This window comes from Cetorhinus maximus, chromosome 26, assembly GCF_964194155.1.
Source record: "Cetorhinus maximus chromosome 26, sCetMax3.hap1.1, whole genome shotgun sequence".
NCBI classification, from domain to species: Eukaryota; Metazoa; Chordata; class Chondrichthyes; order Lamniformes; family Cetorhinidae; genus Cetorhinus; species Cetorhinus maximus.
In genome coordinates this window covers 5677772-5699051 of record NC_135904.1, presented here as the reverse complement: position 1 = coordinate 5699051, position 21280 = coordinate 5677772, and the positions used below count along the sequence as shown (strand labels likewise).

Below are 21280 nucleotides of genomic sequence, written 5' to 3'. Positions count from 1 at the left end.
TCCAGTGGAGTTGACTTCACAGGAGGAAATAGGCATGCAGAGATGAATCAATATTGTAGGTGATGGTACAAAGGTTTCAGTAGAAACAGTGTAGGTGGGGCCAGGTATTCAATCTGGGCATTGCCCCTTTTCTGTGCTGTTGCCTGTAGATGTTAAAATAGCAGGCTGAGGTTTTTACAGTACAGCAAGGCAATATTACTTGTTACACGAGCTAGAGGACTCCATGTCACATGACTCCCATCTCTTCACAGTGTCTTTGACAAAGGGTGTGTATCCCTTGTGTGGATTCCCAAGATGGTTAAATGTTCCACCATTAAGAATTGAAAAGAAGGTTGAGGGGTCCTTTGTCCTAGCAGACAGATAGGCTCTGGTTGGCCAAGCCTGGCTTATGAAATGTAGATGGCCTTTGTATAGTTCTCTGTGAATTTGGTCTCTGCAGCCCACAGGGAGTCATTTGGGTCTCTTCAGAGATAACAAGGTGTAAGCTTCTGCAATGCTGCCATGATAGCTCCTTTTGTTTGAAGGCCACAGATAGATAAAGCTTCAGCCATTTGAAAAGGGTCTTTGTCCAGTTTTTAAAATTTTAGAAATTACCCATGAGGAAATCTATATACAGTTTATAAAAATATATAGCGTGAGGTCTTAACCTCCTGACATGAGTGTCAGTGTGCCTGAATGGGTAGCACAGTCACCTCTGAATCAGAAGGTAGTTGATTCATATCTCATTCTAGTAACTAGTGCATAAAATCTACACTGACATTCCCACTGCAGTCCTGAGAGAGTGCACTGTTGGAGGTGTTTTAGTTTGGTTAAGATATTAAACTAATGCTCCATTTGCTCTCTTATGATTCCATGGCACTGTTTTGAAGAAGACAGGGGAGTACTCTCTAGTTACCTGGGAGTATTTATCTTGCAACCAACATCAACTAAACAGATTATCTTCATAATTTCTCCGAGCTGTTTGTGGAGCCTCACTGTACTCAAATTGGCAGCTGAGTTTCCTGTATTATAGCAGAGACTATATGCTTCAAAAAGTACTTAATTGGGATTTCCTGAAATCATGAAATGTGCTACATAAATGCAAGCCTCTCTTCTTTTCTGTCAATGGAGTAGATTTTCAGCTTCCCGCCCGACTGTTGAACTAGAAAAAGTAGATCACTGTCCGTAATGGAAACCATCTGATTTTCATTTGTCTCAGTACAATGAAAACAGTCAGTCTTTATAATGGGCAACTGTCCCGTAACGCCAGTTTACAACTTTGCCCCAACATCTTTGTATTTATCTTATTCTAACATTCTTTGGCTGTAAAATCTCTCCTCGACGTCCCTTCCTAAATTTTTTATATGGCTTCCCTGGTATTCGAACCCATTGTCACTGTGAATTTATAGGCGATTGAGAGGAGGTGATGACGTAGTGGTATTGTCACTGGACTAGAATTCCAAAGACCCAGGGCAATGCTCTGGGGACCCGGGTCCAAATCCCACCACGACAGATGGCTTTAGTAAATTCAGTAAAAATCTGGAATTAAAAGTCTGATGATGACCATGAAACCATTGCCGATTGTCATAAAAACCCATCTGGTTCACTAATGTCCTTTAGGGAAGGAAATCTGCCACTCTTACCCGGTCTGGCCTACATGTGGCTCCAGACCAACAGCAATGTGGTTGACTCTTAAAAATGCCCTCTGAACAAGGGCAATTAGGGATGGGCAATAATCTCTGGCCTAGCCAGCGACACCCACATCCCATGAAAGAATAAAAAAAATCAAAAGTAATCAATATTAATCAAACGGAAAATCAGAGGGTGAATTTTCTGCTCCAAATTCTCCCTCAATCTCTCAAGAAATCCCTATAAGTATGTTTGACGATGGTGTATTTCCTCTACTTTGTTTGCCATTATTTTAGGTTCTCTTTCCTCCAGATGGTGACATCTGGGAGGCCGGTGTTTATGACAACATGGAGCAAGAAAAAGCCACTCAGCCCAGCAAAACCATTCTTTCCACAATCATATACAAACTCCTCTATTAAGTACTCTATCCACAATTTAATCTCCTTCTGCAAACCATGGGCAGAATTTTATGGCTGACGTGCGGGTAGTGGAGCCTACACGTCAGCGCTTAAAATGTCGCGCGCTGACGTCGGGCGAGCGTGCCGATGTCAACGCGCACCATCACGATATTTAGGTGGGCGGGCGCGCTATGTAGTGTGACGCGCGCCCGCCATTAATTAAAGGCCTTGTTAAGGCCCTTAACTCGGCAATTGAAGCCGATTTTGAGGAGCCCGTGTGATCTTCAGCTCGGCACACGGGCCCAACGGGCAGGCGGGTAACTTATTTTTTAACAAACCTCATGTGGGCTCAGAGGGGTTGTTCATGTTTTTTCTAAATATTTAATGCAGAAAGTGTTTTAAACTTGCCTGTGTGATTGTTACCAGTTCAGATCAATTTCCAATAGCTTTCTCTGTACTTTGAAGCTTCAGCTCAGCACTCTGCAGACAGGAATCTTTATCGGGCCTGCAGCTTTCCAGAGGCCTCCATTTAGCCTGGGGATGGGTTCTGACATCTCCACTGGAGGCAGCTCCTCTGAGGAGGAAGGGAGGGATAGAATAAGGAGGAGGCCAGGACTGAACAATCAGCCTCCAGGGGAGCCACCTTTGGGAGGCCAGGTACAAGGGGTGCAGGGTCAAGAGGTTGTCCAAGGTGGAAGGGGCCGCAGAAGATGCCACTATCCTGCTGCCAGGGTATACAGGCGGCGAAGCAGCTACCTCAATATGACTGAGATGCAGTGCAGAAGGAGGCTCCATCTCTCAAGGGAGACAGTCAATTATATCTGTCAGATGATTGGCCCTGAGATCTCCCCTAACTGTGTGGGTGGACACCCCATGCCAGCGGCTCTGAAGGTCACTGTTGCCCTCCACTTCTATGCCTCTGGCTCCTTCCAGGGCTCGGTGGGTGATCTTTGTGGTGTCTCCCAATCAGCTGTACACACTTGTGTCAAGCAGGTTACAGACGCTCTGTTCAAACGGGCATTGACCTTCACCCACTTCCGCTGTGACCAGGCAAGTCAGGCACAGCGAGCCAGAGGCTTCACGGCCATTGCTGGCTTCCCCCGTGTCCAGGGTGCTATAGACTGTACACATGTGGGCATCAAGGCGCCAGCAGGTGAGCCCAGTGCCTTCATCAACAGGAAGGGCTTCCACTCCATGAACGTGCAGATAGTGTGTGATCACAGGATGCAGATTCTACAAGTTTGTGCAAGGTGCCCAGGCAGCTCCCACGATGCCTACATCCTCAGACACTCCCAGGTGCCGGGGCTCTTCAGTGCTCCAGCCCGGCTGGATGGATGGCTGGTGGGCGATAAGGGCTATCCCCTCAGAAGGTGGCTCATGACGCCTCTCCGCCATCCAAGAACAGAAGCTGAGCAGCGGTACAATAGGAGCCAGGGCACCACAAGGGCTGTGGTGGAGAGAGCCATCTGTCTTCTCAAGACGTGCTTCCATTTCTTGGACTGCTCAGGGGGCGCACTCCAGTACCCCCCAGATCGTGTCTCTGTGATAGTGGTAGCATGCTGTGCTCTGCACAATCTTGCGCTGGAAAGTGGGGATGCAGTTGACGATGAAGACCTTGACGCAGTGGATGAGGCTGCACATGATGAATCCAGCAGTGGCTCAGAGGATGAGGAAGCACAGGGCGATGATGAGGGCAGCACGCTGACCCACTACTACACCAAGGAGGCAGGGACACCCGGGACAATTTAACCCAACGAACCTTCAGCTAGCTCCACACACATGGATCAGCAGGACCAGCATTGCCTGGCGCTTCCACACGTGGCACTTGGGTACTACATCTTCCAGCTCATCAGCTGTAACTAAGGGCTTAGTACAGAAACATCAATGTCCACTCAAACACTCACGAGATGTCTGTGAAAAATACAAATGCAGCACAAAGGAAACACCTTCAGCCATGGTCAGAAAAGTGGACTTCATTCCCACCAAAATAAGCCACAAACGTATCTCTGATGTACATAATGATATATTCCCTAATCTAAGGCCAACACAAAATCACCAGTGACATACCCGTGGAGTGCCTAACGTGCCTTATGCTTTCATTTGCGGGTGCTACGTCTAAATGCCGCCCCATCGCTCAGAGTGGCTTGTGAGACAGCCTGCTGACTCTGCTGTCCTGTTGGCCTTGACGACCTTGGCGGGCGTCCTCTGTCCCGTGGAGCCTGTGCTGGCCCCGCCTGGGAGGGAGAACTGGCACCTCCCCAGTTGTCGCTGCCTCAACAGATGCAACGTTGACTGGCAGAGGGGTGGAGGAGCTGCTGCCCTCATCCGGAGCGCCCTGAGAGGAGCTCACAGCGATGACAGGCAGCTGCTGCGCCAACGTGAGGTCACATTGGACCTCCCTGCTCACCGCAGATGGATGGGCACCAAGAGGTGACACTTGGTGCCCAGAACATCTCCCACATTGGGAATGACCACCTGTGGCCATTACCTCTGTGAGGGCTTGCGGGTCAGAGCGTAACCCAATCAGAAGAGCCTCCATCCGACTGAAGCCCCCCTCCATGAGAGTCGCCAATCTCTCAATGGAGGAAGCCTGAAGCTCTGTCCTAAGGTTCATGCCTTCACTGACACTCTGCCTGGACTCCTCCATCACAGAGACCAACTGAAGTACAGCCTCATGTAACCCTGCCAGATGCTCCTGCGATTCCTGCCGCTTGTCCTGCAGCTGCTGCATTGGTGACATCTCCAGAGGCACATCATCAGTGCCGGACTCAGCATGTGCCTGGTCCCCTGCAGTCCTCTGGCTGCTGGCGCCATTGGCACTCTGTCCCTGCCATCTCCTCCAGCGATTGTGAAGTGCCCTCTCCACTGTGACCCGGGACACTAGCCGACGTTGTAATCCCCACCGAAGTGTTTGTGGCTGCGCTGGTGCCTGGCTGGCTGAAATGATGTGACACAAGTTGCAAGTCTTGGCCCTCAGGTGTGGAGGGGGCTCTGGACATGTTGGTAGTGGCCATGCGGTAGTGATGTTGAAATTAACAACAAGGACAGTGCATCAGTTAGCGTTCAGTCAGTAACACCTTTCATCCGTTTCCCCCCTCCAGCCTCATAAGTCGCTCACCCTTCAAGAACCTAAGGAGACGAACATTGGTGGGGTGGTAAAGAGTCAAGAGGAGGCTCAAACATTACACGCGCATACAGACAGGCTGGTCAGATGGCCTCAGGAATGCCACATGGAATGTTATGTGGATAAGTGTGCGGTTAAGCACTTGGACAAGACAAGCAAGGTACGGGAATACATGAGAAATGGTGGGACCGTGGGATGTCACGACGGTTACAGGGACCTTGCTGGGCAGACCCGTTAAGGTAGCAGAACAGGAACATAACAAGGTCGAAGCCAGACTTGCCTTTATTAGCCGAGGAATAGAATGTAGGAAAAGGGAGGTCATGTTGCAAGTGCAGAAAACGCTGTCAAGGCCACAGCTACACTTCTGCGTCCAGTTGTGATCTGCGCTTCATGGGAGGGATGGCATTGGAGTGGGGAGAGTGCAGAGGTTCCTGACCTGGATGCATGCTGGCCTGGAGAGTTGGAGCTATGAGGAAACATTGCAAACACTTGTGACATTTGCTGTGGAGCACAGGAGTTTGACAGGTCACATTATTGACCTTCAGACCGTTATGAGGGGCATAGAATGGGTGGACAGAAGGCAACATTTCCCCTTGGCGCAGGGATGAGTAACGTGGTGGCATTTATTTAAGTTGAGGGGCACGAGATTGACAGGCGAGGTGCTGAGGACCTTTTGGACAGAGTAATGTGGGACGCACTGGCTGAAAGGGTGGTGGAGGTACAAACCCTCCTAAGATGCAAAATGTCTTTAGCTGTGCAGCAGCGATGCCATGGCATGTTAGGCCATGGGGATAGTGGTCACAAATGGGATAAGGCGACTTTGGAATGTGCTGGAGACGCACATCCTCAAGGGGCTGAGGGACCTTTGTGTATGACCCACACGTCTGTCTGTATCAGTCTGTGAATGAGCAGTGTTGCAGCATTAACAATTGCAGCAACCATCAGTGCTTTGGATGGTGAGGAGACAGAGTAGATGGGACTGTGGCCCTCAAATACCTGGCCGCTGGACCCCAGCCTCACCGACACCTGCCGACCTAACCGCCTGCCTCCTCCCCAGCTCCATGGCCTGCTCCTCATAGGTGATGAGGTGCTGGAGCAGGGTGTGCCCATCACCAGTCCACTGGCGCTCCCGCACATTGCTCTCAGTTTTTCCCTGCAGAACAGAGAAGAGGATTTATTGGGGCTGATCGCTCATGTACTCTGCACGCGCACGCCGCACCCCGACCACAGTGGCCCATCTGAGGCCTCCAGAGGCTCCTGTCCACACTACTGGTGATCAGTCCCCTGAAGATAGTACAGCTGGTCCCAACCCCCTCCCCTAACGGCCACTTGGACACATTCGGTGTCCATCACTTTGAATAACACACAGGTCTTAGCGCCCATGGCAAGGAGGCGCAACTAGGTGCGGCGCTGAGGCCAGCAGATGGCTCTTGGCTACAACACCTTGAGGCTCACCTTCCACCATCTCATCACCATCAATAAGACATGTGTTGGAGTTCTGAGTATGTGTCTAGCTGCCTCCCCTGTAGGTTGCCCCCAGACTACTCAAATGCGACAAACACCAACACATAGCACGGGGAGAACCCATCTTCTCCTCAACCACTAAGGCTGATGTAAGCATGGTCACCATCTGTTTGCCCAACCAGCATGTGCCAAATGCCCCATTGTAGTAACGACACTAAGACGTTGCGGGGGGGGAACTCAAAGGCTAAGGCTACCTGCTGGGTCAAATGGCCAAGGCGACATGGTCCTCACCCTTCCAGAGCGCAGAAAATCATTGAATTGTTTGCGGCACTGCGTTCCTGTGCGCCGCACATCATCATGGGCGCTTACAGCCTCTGCCACACCTGCCTGGTGATGTGGGGGACCCTCCTCCTCCCATCCTCCGGAAACAAGACATCCCGATGTTTGGACACCTCTTCGAGGAGGGCAGCAAGGCAGGCATCTGAGAACCGAGGGGCAAAGTGGCCCCCCCGCTGGCCTACCCTGCAGCCTGCCCCCCCTCCTCCTCCTCTGCCCTCACCTCTCGTGCTGCCTGATGACTGGCCATGGTGAACTGCCTCTAGGAGGCTGCCTGGCTGCTCTTTATACAGACTGACGGCTCCCCATTGGAACCGGCGGTCTGAACACGCCCACCACACATTTGAATTTCCCGCTGAACACTGGTGTCTGAAACGCACTGGGCGGGCCTTAATTGGCCCACCCACGCAAAATGGCGGCGCGGCGTGTTTCACCAGCAGCCATCAGCTCCGCGCCCAGCGCCTAATGGGTCAGGCCTGCCCGTCCAACAAACAGAAAATTCAGACCCATGTGTAACTTCCTCTATGATAGACTTTGCCTCATTAATTTAATATTGAGAGAATTTCTGCAGAAATACCCTCTGGCCCCCAAACATAATAAAACAAAACTGGACAATAGTCATAATTCCACCCAAGATGAAAGAAAAACATGAAAGACCCACATTTACATCACCATTTCTGTCCTTCATGTGTTACACCCCCACTCCTGAGCCCAGCATCTCATCCCTGAACTTATGCTAAACATTCACACCACCTACTTCATTAGAAACAAGTAGGAAGATTTCTGAGAAATAGGGGGCAGTTTTATGCCCCGTGGGCAGGTGTGTGCCCGACCTGACCGGGCATAAAATAGCGCGCGTTGACATCGGGCGAGTGTCCCGACATCACTGCGCGCTGGCGTGATATTTCGATCGGCAAGTGTGGGCAGGTGCCGGAGCTGTGCCCGCCATTAATTAAAAGGCCATTTAAGGCCATTAAATAGCCAATTTTTCTTTGCCCGTGTGATTTTGTGCTTGTTCGTATGGGCAAAGCGGGCAGGCAGCCAGCTGACATTTTCAAAAACCTCATTCCCGGGCAGGATAAAAGCGGTGAGCAGCATCGCCAGTGTCAGTAGTGGGGAGTTTGGTACATAGTTTGCTGCCGGTGACTTATTGGTATTTAGCAGCTTCATCTCTGCTCGGGGCTTCATTCTTAGCATTTCTAGGCTTCATTTCAAGACTCCTTGGTGTCTCCAAGACCATTCAGACCGTGTGAACCCTTCCAGGTATCAGACAGCCTTCCCTTACCCTGGTAATGGGGCTTGTGGTCTCCGCTGGTGGCACCTCCTCTGAGGAGGGAGAGAGGGGCAGAACGGAGAGGAGGCCAGGTGTCCCTGTGCAGCCTCCAGGGGGGAGACCTGTGGGAGGAGAGGCGCAGGCACAAGGGGTGCAGGGCCAGCAGGAAGTCCAAGGCAGAAGGGGATGCAGAAGATGCCACTATCCTGCTGCCAGGGTTTACAGGCAGTGATGCAGCTACCTCAATATGTCCAAGGTGCAATGCCAAAGGAGGGTCTACCTCTCAAGGGAGACCATGACCTCCATTTATCAGATGATCGGGCCTAAGATCAGTTCCGACTGTGTGGGTGGACACCCCATGCCAGTGTCTCTGAAGGTCATAGCAGCCCTCGACTTCTATGCCTCCGGCTCTTTCCAGGGGTCAGTGGGAGATCTGTGTGGAGTCTCCCAATCAGCTGTCCATATTTGCGTCAAGCTGGTGGTAGAAGCTCTGTTCAGGCGGGTACTGACCTTTATACTTTACTGTACGGACGAGGCCAGCCAGGCTGACTGAGCCAGAGGTTTTGCAGTGATTGCTGGGTTCCCCCACGTCCAGGGTGCCATCGACTGCACACATGTGGCCATCAAGGCGCCAGCGGGTGAGCCCGGTGCCTTCGTCAACACAAAAGGATTCAACTCCATGAACGTGCAGATAGTGTGTGATCACAGGATGCTGATTCTGAAAGCCTGTGCAAGATACCATGAAGCTTGTATCCTGAGACACTCCCAGGTGCTGAGGCTCTTCACTGCTCCAGCCTGACGGGATGGATGGTTGCTGGGTGACAAGGGCTTTTCGTTGAAGAGGTGGCTCATGGTGCCTCTCTGCTACCCACGCACAGAGGCAGAGAAGTGTTACAATATGAGTCATGGCTCCACAAGGGCGGAGATAGAGAGGACCATGCACTTCCGACGCCTGGGCCATTCAGGGGGCGCACTACAATACCCCCTGGAGCGGGTGTCACTGATAGTGGTTACATGCTGCGCTCTCCACAATCTGGCACCGGCAAGGAGGGACCCACTGGAGAAAGAGGATGTTGACACAGCTGCACGGGCCACAGATGATGAATCCAGTAGTGAGTCTGAAGAGGAGCAATGTGAGGAGAATGCTGAGGGTGTGGAGGCAGACCACGGTAACCTCTAAGGAGGCAAGGGCACCAGGGACACATTGATACAACGCTCCTTCAGCTAGGCTGCCAAAGATCAGCTTCAACCACAGGCCAGGGCTGCCACCTCCATCCTCGATGTCCGAAAGGACCCTTTTATTTTAACCCAAAGATCACTCAGTGCCTGTGCAATAAAGTTTAGAGCCATTCATGTCCAGCATTAGATACTGGCGTACTCTTAAGCAAGAAAATTAAAAGGTGAGGCATACTCAGGCCATTACGACAAAAACAAAATTAATCTCATCTTGGCAATCCAAAAAAATTTACATAACCTTTTCTGGTCTTCATTCCCAGGCCAGTAAAGATAGACCCAACATAAATGAACAGAAAATCCCCTGTGAACCGTCCCTCTTGTGCTCATGGTGCCTTTAATGTACGTTTCCAAGTGCTACGTCTTGGTGCCCACCACCACACTCCTCCTCCCCCCCCCACCCCCCCACCCCCAGGGCCCTCCCAACGCACCTGCCCTATGACCCCAAAATCCTGCCCAGGGTTTCTAGATGTTATATAACAGAATACATCTGTGCTTTGTGGAAACTGGAATTGAATTGGGTGATTAGGTTTTGGGTGCTTCAGCACAGTAGGCAGGGAGTTGCTGGAACTACCTTTCGAAATCAAACAGTACAATGAACATCCTACCTCCGACACTCTGCAAAAGCAACAAAGGTGTGGGCAGTGGGGGTCGGTGGGGACAGAGGAGAATAATATTCCCTCTGGTTGTTGTGTGGAAATATCATCAATGTGTTCAAAATAGTGTCCTCTGTTCAGTCCTTTTATAAAGACTAAGGGCCAATTGTAACTGCCTCTGGCTGGTGGACATGGTAATGCTTCAAAGATCACAGAGATGTAATCACCATCTTATTCCCAATCCCAATCCACTCACCACCATATTGGGTCCGACACAAAGGTGGCCTAGATGCCACCTGAAGATAGCAACATTAGGAACAGGAATAGGCCATTCAGCCCATCCTTGCTGTAGGGCCATTCAGTTAGATCATGGGTGATTTGTACCTTGACTCCATTGACCCACCTTTACTCCAGATCCCAAGGTACCCTTGCCTAATAAAAATCGACCAATCTCAGTCTTGAAAGCTCCATTTGCCCCCCAGCATCTGCAGTCTTTTGGGGAAAAGGTAAGTCTTCAAATTTTTGCTTAGGGCTTTTACAGTTGGGTTCGCTGGTGCATCACTACTGGAAACACAAGGGAAGCTCTCTAATGAAACTTAACTGACTATCAAAATGTTTCAGGCCTCTCACCTCTCACCCTGCCCACCTCCTGGAGACCACGCAAAGTGTCAATCTTCTCTCCTGTGTTCTTTTAAAATGTGATGACAATATCACCGAAGCAACCAAAACAATTTTTAGCTCACGATTATTGGGATAAAGATGTTTTTTTGTTAAAAGTAACTTTAATTAAGTTACAGGGTAAGAGCAGGGGCATGGGGCTAATTGGATAGGTCTACCAAAGATCTGACGCAGATAAGATGGGCAGAATGGCCTTCTGTTGTATCATACTCTGCTACTAGGAAATGTTTTGGCGAACTTGCTTCTTCTCATTAAGCGGAGGGGGAGCTTGTTTTAGGGAATGCAACATTTCTGATTTCTGGCACCCAGTGTCATCATTGAGAATTCCTTGATTACTTGAAGGCTGGGTTAGAAGCAGAGTAAAGATCCCTCCACAATGTCCCATCCAACACTCTTATAGGACCAGGAGTAGTCATTCATTCCTTTGAGCCTGTTCTGCCATTCAATTAGATCATGGCTAATCTGCGTCTTAACTCAATCACCCACCTTGTTTCGTAACCTTGGATACCCTGGCCTAACAAAACCCTAACAGTCTCAGTGTGAAATTTTCAGTTGACCTAGTCTTGACAGCTTTTTGGGGGCTGCAAGGTTCCATATTAAATGTACTCCTATGTGAAAAAGTGCTTCTGGCATTGCCCCTCAATGGCCTTGCTGTAATTTTAAGGTTGTTCCTCCATGTTCTGGACTCCCCCAGTTAGTTACAGAGTGAAACTGCCTTTATATCATACCTGTCATCACGTTTTGAAAGAAGCCGCGGGTCAGGATTTTACAGTCCTTCCCGCTCGGTGGGATATTACGGCCCTGCCGAACTGAATGGAGATTTCAATGACTCGCAGTATCCGCTGGGTCAGGGGAACACACTGTGGTGGGGCCATAAAATCCTGGCCATGGGGGCCGATTCTCACTTTGACTTGCCAACAAATCCCAGGGCAGGTACAACAGGGGTTAGACCCAGGATGTAGCTCCCTCTACACTGACCCTTCAAAATCTGACGTATATCAAAATTCTCGGGAAAAGAAAGTTTTTTAAAAAGTTCTACTTACATTGATCTTCACTGAAACAACATTACACTTTGTAGAGCTCCATGAGGATAATGTGAAGCTTTTCAAAAATCGATAAATGAACTTTATATCATTAGTCATAAAAATGTCTGAAGATATCTATAATTTACTGTGTTTGTGTTATGTTCACTGAGAATACTATATTAGGAGCCTAGGCTTTAATCCAACCATTTAATCATTCAGCAATGTTTTATAAACATTCAGGACTATGTTTAGCACATGGTTGATTCTCCTTGAGCAGGTCCGTGTGTAGGTATTGCTTGTTATACACAGCAGTGCTGGCAGGCTAGGACAAAAACAAGATCACTATGGAAAGAGTGAAGGGCAGCTGGGATCTATCAGTTTGTGCTGCCTGCACAGCCCAGCTTTTCTGTTCTTTGTAAAGAGAACAAAGCTGACTTAAAGTTGGAGTGCTACAAATGTTCCCTGGACTAGGAGGATTAGCCCTGGCTTTCACTCCTGGTCATTATTCAATAAAATACATTTAAAAATCTGTTTGTGTGGACCTTGGGTGAAGCCCATTTTGGGTTTAGTTATGATGCATTTCATGGTTTTAAGCACTTGTTAGGCATTCTGGATAACTTTCTCTGATAATTTCTCTCTCCCCTGGCAGGCATGTACCCATACTGGTGCCTTTCTGTGGCAGCGTGCCTGAGATAGGGCACTCGCTGTGAATGGCTCTCTCCATCATTTCCTTTCTCAGTTATTCTTGCTGCCATATCAAGTAGGCCCTTGTAATTATGTTCACCATGTGGGATGGGCACAGAGATGTAAGCACCAGGGAATTGATACATGCAATATCTTTTATTCCCTTCTTTTGTGTCCCATACATGGCTCAGTGGGTAGCACTCTTGTTTCTGAGCCAGGTTCCTGAGCACAAAATCTAGGCTGATATTCCAGTGTTATACTGAGGGAGTGCTGCACTGTTGGAGGTGCTGTGCTTCAGTTGAGATGTCAAACCAAGGTATCAGCTGCCCTCTCAGTTGATGTAAAGATTCTAAGACACCATTTTGAAGAGCAGGTGAGTTCTCCCAGTGTCCAGGCCAATATTCATGCCTCAACACTCATCAAAAACAGATGACCTGGTCTTTCATCTTGCTGCTCTCCGTGGAACCTTGCTCTGTGCAATGTGGCTGCCATGTTTCCTACATTACACGGTGACTACATCCCAAAGTTGCCCCATTAGTAGAAAAGCACTTTGCAGCATCCTGAGGTTGTGAAAGGTGCTATAGAAATGCAAGTTTCTCTTTTTTCAAATTCTCTCTCTCCACTGCTGTTTTTTCACATGAAACACTTGTCTTTAGATTTCACTACAACCTCAACCCAGACACAGACACGAGTGCTAAATTCCAGGGGAGAGCTGAGGTGCTCCTAACATCAACATTTGAGTTAAATTGGAGTCAATGGGAGTTAAAGGGAAAACCTTCCAGAGGCTAAAGTCAAAACCTGAGATAAAGGGAAATGGCTGTAGTTGTTGAAGGTCAATCAACAAAACCTCGAAACATCACTTCAGCAGTTCTTCAGAGAAGCATTCTCAGTTCAACTAGTTCCATCAATGACCTCTCTTCATTATAAGGCCAAGAGTGCATGGTTTTCTAAATCTACAACATTTCATTCACAACCCTTCTGACTGTGAACCAATCCCTGTTGGCTCACACCAGGACCTGGATAAAAGTGGCAGGTACTGTTCACACCATATTAGGTGAAAGGTGATGACAATATGGAGCAAGAAGCTGAACCATCTCTGCTTGACCTCCATTGCCACCATTATCACTGACTCCCCATCATCAATATCTTGAGGGACAACATTGACAAGGAACTTATCAACCTCATTGATACAAAACTCAAGCAGAGGCTTAGGTACTCTGTGTAAAATGGCTCATCTCCTGAGCCATCTAAACCTCTCCACCAGCACAAGGTTGGAGTCAGGAGTGATTCTATAATCACCAATCCCCTGGAGGTGTGAACATACCTCAACAGTCAGGGGAAGATTAATGGTTCTGCCACTGTACTGATTATGGCCCAACACTGCACTCACTATCCACCCCCTCCATCACTCACTATCACCCCTCTATCAATCACTATCCACCCACTCGATCACTCACTATCCACCCCTCCATCACTCACTATCCACCCCCTCCATCACTCACTATCACCCCTCTATCAATCACTATCCACCCACTTGATCACTCACTATCCACCCCTCCATCACTCACTATCCACCCCTTCATCACTCACCATCCACCCATCCACCACTCACTATTCACTCCTCCATCACTCAGTATCCACACACTCCATCACTCACTATCCACCCTCTCCACCATTCACTTTCCACACCCTCCATCACTCACTATCGATCCATTCACTATCCACCCCTTCCATCACTCAATATCCACTGCCTCCATCACTCACTACCACCCCCTCCATCATGCACTATCGACCCCCTCCATCACTCACTATCCACCCCCACCATCAGTCACTATCCAACCCTCCATCACTCACTATCCACCCCCTCCATCACTCACTATCCACCTGCTCCATCACTCACTATCCACCCCTTCCATCACTCACTATTCACCCGCTACATCACTCACTATCCACACCCTCCATCACTCACTACCACCCCCTCCATCACTCACTATCCACCCCCACTACCACTCACTAACCACTCCCAACACTCACCATCCACCCCTCCATCACTCATTACCCGCACCCTCCACCACTCACTATCCACCCCCTCCATCACTCATTATCCACCCCTTCCATCACTCACTACCCACCCCCTCCATCATGCACTATTCACCCCTCCACCACTCACTACCTGCCCCCTCCATGACTCATTATCCACCCCATCCATCATTCACTACCACCCCTTCCATCCCTCACTATCCACCCCCTCCATCACTCACTATCCACCCCCTCCATCACTCACTATCACCCCTTCCATCACTCACTATCCACCACCTCCATCACTCACTATCCACTCCCTCTATCACTCACTATCCGCTCCCTCCATCACTCATTACCCACCCCTTCCATCACTCACTATTCACCCCCTCCATCACTCACTATCCACCCCCACCATCACTCACTATCCATCCGCTCCATCACTCACTATCACCCCTTCCATCACTCACTATTCACCTGCTCCATCACTCACTATCCACACCCTCCATCACTCACTATCCACACCCTCCATCACTCAATATCCACTGCCTCTGTCACTCACTATCCACTCCCTCCATCCCTCACTATCCACGCCCTTCATCACTCACCATCCACCCATCCACCACTCACTATCCACTCCTCCATCATTCAGTATCCACACACTCCATCAGTCACTATCCACCCTCTCTACCATTCACTATCTACACCCTCCATCACTCACCATCCACCCCTCCATCACTCAATATCCACTGCCTCCATCACTCACATTCTACCTCCTCCATCACTCACTATCTACCCCTCCACCACTCACAAGCCACCCCCCAACACTCACTATCCACCTCCTCCATCACTCAATACCCACCACCTCCATCACTCACTATCCACCCCTCCATCACTCACTATCCACCCCCTCCACCACCCCTGAACACTCATTACCCACACCCTCCATCACTCATCACCTGCACCCTCCACCATTCACTATCCACCCTTTCCATCACTCACTATCCACCCTTTCCATCACTCACTATCCACCCGCTCCATCACTCACTATCCACCCCCTCCATCACTCACTATCCACCTTCTCAATCACTCACTATCCACCCCTTCCATCACTCACTATCCACCTGCTCCATCACTCACTATCCACCCTTTCCATCACTCACTATCCACCCGCTCCATCACTCACTATCCACCTCCTCCACTACTCACTATCCACCTTCTCAATCACTCACTATCCACCCCTTCCATCACTCACTATCCACCTGCTCCATCATTCACTATCCACCCTTTCCATCACTCATTATCCACCCCCTCCATCACTCACCATCCACAAGACTGCCCTCACTGCTCACCCTCTCCAACACTGCTGCACCATGGCTGCAATATTTATGATTGGCAGCAATTCACCAAGGTGACGTCATCAGCACCTCTTCCTCTTGTGCTGTTTGTTGCAGAGAACGAGAATGGTAAGATTGCCGTGAGAACACACCCAAGGCCTCATCTCCAAGTATCCAATTGCTCAGGAATACGGCTCTTCCCTCATTGACATTGGGTCCATTTATTGGGATTCTTTTCCTAGCACCATTGTTGGAGCATCAGCTCTACAAAGACTGCAGTGTTTCAAGTAGAAAGCCCATCACCACCTTCTCAGGGCAATTAGGAATGGGCAATAAATGTGACCTCGCTAATGTCGCTGAATCCCATGAATAAATAAAAAAATATAAGTAAACAAACTCATTGTGTAGACTAATTTGCAGTTGGCTACATTTTGATTGGGACATTGGTGTTGTTTTCTAAGCTCTGGGAGGCCCCACTAAAGGGTAACTATTGAGGTCGACAAATTTGACAAAAGGAAATAGCTGCTTTGGTCCTCAGGAGTTGAGAGTAGTAGGAATGTGCTGTGCACCCAGAGAAGCCCCTGGTCTGAATGACAGTGTCGCTGTGGTTCAGTGAGCTTATCACACCCAGGGTATAAGTGGGACACCACAATGAGCCTCTGTGGCCCTGCTTCAGAGAGAAAATAAAACATTGGCCAGGTTCTTGCTCCTGATCGCTGTCTGCTGATGGATCAGTATAGGTATCAACTAATAGTAAGAGTGAAACCAGTTCAGCAGTAATGTTCCAGAGAGCTAAATGGCCCCCTAACGCTCGCTATACAGCCTGACATATTCAAGGTGCGGTAACAGGATCTGTAGACCTGTGAGAACATTAACCAACATGGAACCATATGAGACTCGTCATTCTTTGCTGGTTCTTAAAATCTGTCCAATCTTCTGGCCTGCCACTAATCTTCACGGAATTGTAATGTTTCTTTCAATTTAATACCATTCATAACTTCCTTATTTAGCCACAGATGGTGCATCCTTCTCAAAGGGCCGAATTTTCACCTCGGTGGGCGGGCACGCGCCTGACCCGCTCGAGCGTGAAATGGCGCGCGATGATGTCAGGCGAGTGTCCCGATGTCAATGTGCAGTCGCGCGATAGTTCGGTCGGCAGGTGTGTGCGGGGATCAGCAGCTCTCCCACTGACAATTAGAAGCCCTATAAAGGCCATTAAAGTATTAATTAACATAAAAATTTCTGCTGCCCGTCCCAACCTTAAGGCCAAGCGGCCTTTGGATTTTTTTGGAAACCTCATCCACGGGTGGGATGAGGTTTCTAAAGTCAAATAAAAATAAAATAAAATTTTTAAGATTTAATTTATAACATGTTCCTACTCTTGTGACAGTGTCAGATGGGGGGACATGTTTTATAACATTTTAAAAATCTTTATTTCTAATTTTTAAAACTCTTCATCTCCCTGAGAGCAGCATGGTGCCTCAGGGAGACTTTCAGGTGCTCACCTGCGCGCATGCATCAAGTTCCCCGCTCCCCCTGCTCCCCCCACCCCAGCACAGGCAGTGCTGACCGCTGCAGCTCGCATTTCACGCTGGGCGGGCCTCAATCGGAAATAGCGGTCCGGCCCCGATCGCGGGCGGCAGTCGGCTTCCCGACCTTTCCAATCTGCCCCTACCGAGCCCGCCCGACAAGGGCAAATTCTGCCCAAAGAGTCTTTCTTTCTCACTGGGATAAATCTTTGCTGACAGTTATTAAATAGCCCCTTTAAAGTCTATCATTGTGCCCCTACTGTCTTACCTTTTTGCCTAGTTTCCCAGTTTGCATTAGCCAATTCTGCCTTCATGCCCTTAAACTGTGATTGGAGAAGGGGACAAAATTCGGTGGAAGAGGGAGAAATGTCTCCTTGAGTTTTTGTGATGATTCTGTGACTTGGGTGTGTATAATATATAATCATTACGATGTTAGGTTTGTCCTGCAGTGTTTGGAAACTGTCAAATCTACACTGATCAACAAGACATGGGCAAGGCTGAAAAATACATTTATCCCATTTTGTCAACTGCACTGAAACTAAGGAACATGAAAATCATCTATTACTAAATCAGGAATAATGAAGATAGACAGTTAAGAATAAGGATCTAAAAACTTGCTTTTTCTCCCCTTCAGATTCCCATTGCTGTCTCTGGCTGCTATTCTTTCTCCTTCTCCCATCACCACCCGCAACTTACATTTATATATCTCCTTTTATGCAATAAAATGCCCCAAGGCACTTCACAGGAGCATTATTAAGAAGGGGGACATTCCAGAGTTTAGGGCCCAGGCAGCTGAATGTACGGCCACCAGTGATGGAACGATCTAAATCAGGGAGCTCAAGAGGTCAGAATTAGATGGGAATCTTGAAAGGTTGTGGGGCTAGAGGAGATTAGAGAGATGGTGAGGGGTGAGGATTTGAAAACATGGATGAAACATTTTGACATTGATGCTTTGCTCAGCCAGGAACAAATATAAGTGAGCAAGCACAAGGGTGATAGGTAAACGGGACCTGCTTGGAGTAAGGACACAGGGAGCAGAAGTTTAGATGACCTCAATACTGAGCAGGGTAGATAGTGGGAAGCCAGCCAGGAGTGGGTTGGAATAGTCGCTCACGAGAAGATAAGACTGACTAGGCTTCAAGTTTTTCTACGGAGGTCAGTTCGTCATTTAACTGACAGCAAGTAGGATTCAATCTCATTGGCTGTTCTTCTGCTTTCTCCCAGGCCCACTGGCTTGGGTATGTGCTGCACCTACAACAACAACTTGCATTTTAATATCCTTTTAACATAGTAAAACTTCCTAAGATGCCTTCGTAGGAACATTATCAAAAACATCGCGACATTGAGACATACAAGGAGCTCTCAGGACATGTGACCAAAAGCTTGGCCGACGAGATAGATTTTAAGGAATGTTTTAAAGGAGGAGAGAGAGGTAAAATGGTGGAGAGGTTTAGGGAAAGAGTTCCAGAGCTTAGAGCTTAGACAGCTGAAGGTATTGCCACCAATGATAGAGCGATCACACCAAGAACAAGAGGCCAGAATTGGAGGGACAGAGAGATCCAGGAGGGTTGTAGGTTACAGGGACAAACAAATCCATGGAGGGATTTGAAAACAAAGATGAAAACTGTAAAATCGAGGTTGGTCAGGCTGGGAGTAAATGGAGTTCGGCGAGCATGGGGATGATGGATGAACAGGTCATGATATGAGTCTAGTGGGATACCTGAGACTTGTCAGAACCATTGCAATGGGAGATTGTGAGTGGAGATCAGTGAACAATGGACTCAACTCAGTCCCTGGCCTGCAAGTGCAGAAATTTATAATTAGAATTGGAAATAGAACATGTTTCAGGACTGATATTAGTTTCTGCATACAAAACATTTTACTTTTCAGGCTAACATGGGAATTCAACATAAACCTGCCCCCTCCTACTCACAGAGGCCATAAAGATATTTGGTAAGGGTGTAGAAATGCCCCAAAGGTACAGTTGGGGCTGCTCTTCTAAGTTTGTTTCTTAAGTATTTCAGTAGAATAGAAATAACTTCATATATAGTCCATGTTGCCCCAACATGTTGGTGGGACAGTGCAGAGGGAACTTTACTTTACTTTCAATCCTTACTGCACCAGATTCGATAGTGATTCACGGGACAGCATAGAGGGAGCTTTACTCTGCATCTAACCAATGTTATATCTGGCCTGGATGTGTTTGGTGGGATAGTGTAGGGGAAGCTTTACTCAGCATCCACTTCTTGATTTTTTATTCATTCTTGGGATGTGAGTGTTATTGGCAAGGACAACTATTATTGCCCATCCCTAATTGCCCTTGAGAAGGTTGAGTTGAGCCACCTTCTTGAACTGCTACAGCCCATGTAGTATAGGTACACCCACAGTGCTGTTAGGGAAGAGTCCCAGGATTTTGACCCAGCGACAAAGAAGGAACGGCGACATATTTCCAAGTCAGGTTTGGGGGGGGTGGCTTGGAGGGGAACTTGCAGGTGGTGGCGTTCCCATGCATCTCCTCCCTTGTGTTTCTAGATGGCAGCAGTCATGGGATTGGAAGGTGATGTTGAAAGAGCCTTGGTGAGCTGTTGCAGTGCAATCTTGTAGAATGTACACACTGCTGTCACTGTGTGCTGGTGGTGGAGGGAGTGAATGTTGAAGGTGGTGAGTGATATGGCTGGTGAATGGGATGCCAATCAAGCAATGTATAGTAAAACTACTGATAACATGTACATAGCTTGATAGCAGGTGAGGACAGAATCAAGTGGAATTGGAATATTTCTACCTTGTTTGCACAGCCTGTGAATCTCAATGCCCAGACTCTCAAAGGAAGAATGGCCAAATAAATGGTACAGCTGGTGCCTGTGGAATTGTAGCCGGGTGTGAATCCACACAACGCTGAAAAAAGATTCACGTAAAGGCTGACTTTGAATTGAAGGGAAGAATAAGTGAAGTTTGCTTCGAATATTCTCACACAACACAATAAGGGGAAGGATTCCTCAACATTTTATTTGGCACAGTTGTAAATGAGGTTTTTTCTAAATCTTTACAATTTTGTTACTAATGGTGCAGAAAAGGTGTCTCACTCGAACATTACTTGGCACTAAGATCTTTTAATTAAATGGCAAGAGGATACTCTTAGCTTTGGCTGCAATGGCGCTCGTATCCATGTCATCAGCTGAAACTGACATTGCCAGCTGTTTGCAACTAGCTGTGAGCCTTCCTGATCGACAAGCTGCTTCTGGCAATCTCACATATGAAGCAATTAGCACATTTGTCTAATCTAACAGTGAGACTGACTCATTAACAAACACACATAAGCTTAAACTTTCACAGCCAGCTGTTTTCTAGCTTTGAGCAGGCAGTTACAGGGTTGGCGGGTGAACTATTATTAAGAAGGAGTTAACAAAACAGAAAAACAAAACTCTCAGCTCAGAAAAAAGACTCTCGTGAAGGGATAGCAGCGGAGACGCTTTCTGCGCTCCCCGACTCTGCCTGTGTAAACCACGCTTCTCACTCCTGCCACCTCAGTACTCTCCCCTTGCCTGGATGAGTGCAGCTCCAACAACACTTAAGAAGCTTGACATCTTCCAGGACAAAGCAGCCCCACTTCGTTGGCATCCCAACACCAATTCACCAGCTGAAACGTTCACTTTCTCCACCAGCGGCACTCAGTGCGACAGTGCCATCTACAAGACGCAGTGCCGCAATTCGCCAAGCCTCCCTTCACAGCACCTCCCAAACCCGGCACAAATTGAATGCTGTTCTCCTTACAGTACAACAGTGGCTACACTTTAAAAGTAGCTCATTGGCTGTAAAGTGCTATAATGTAGCCAGTGCTCATGAAAGGCACTATATAAATGCAAGTCTCCCCTTTTCTGGGAGCATAAAATGATTTCCATGTTCAGTTTTAACTCGTGCCCCCTCTTGCAATGTGTTACCTGCCCTTTTGAGAGTTAACATATGATATATTCAAGTA

At 48.3% G+C, this 21280-nt stretch overlaps 1 long non-coding RNA gene across 1 annotated transcript in view; it reads right to left on the bottom strand.

Annotated features, from left to right (window-relative positions):
- Positions 1-11774, bottom strand: part of LOC144668158 (uncharacterized) — a 28815-nt gene extending 17041 nt beyond the window's left edge. Inside the window, exon 1 of the long non-coding RNA XR_013573430.1 lies at positions 11754-11774. This is a non-coding gene — a long non-coding RNA (uncharacterized LOC144668158). The remainder of the gene's footprint in view (positions 1-11753) is intronic.
- Positions 11775-21280: the final 9506 nt, after the last annotated feature.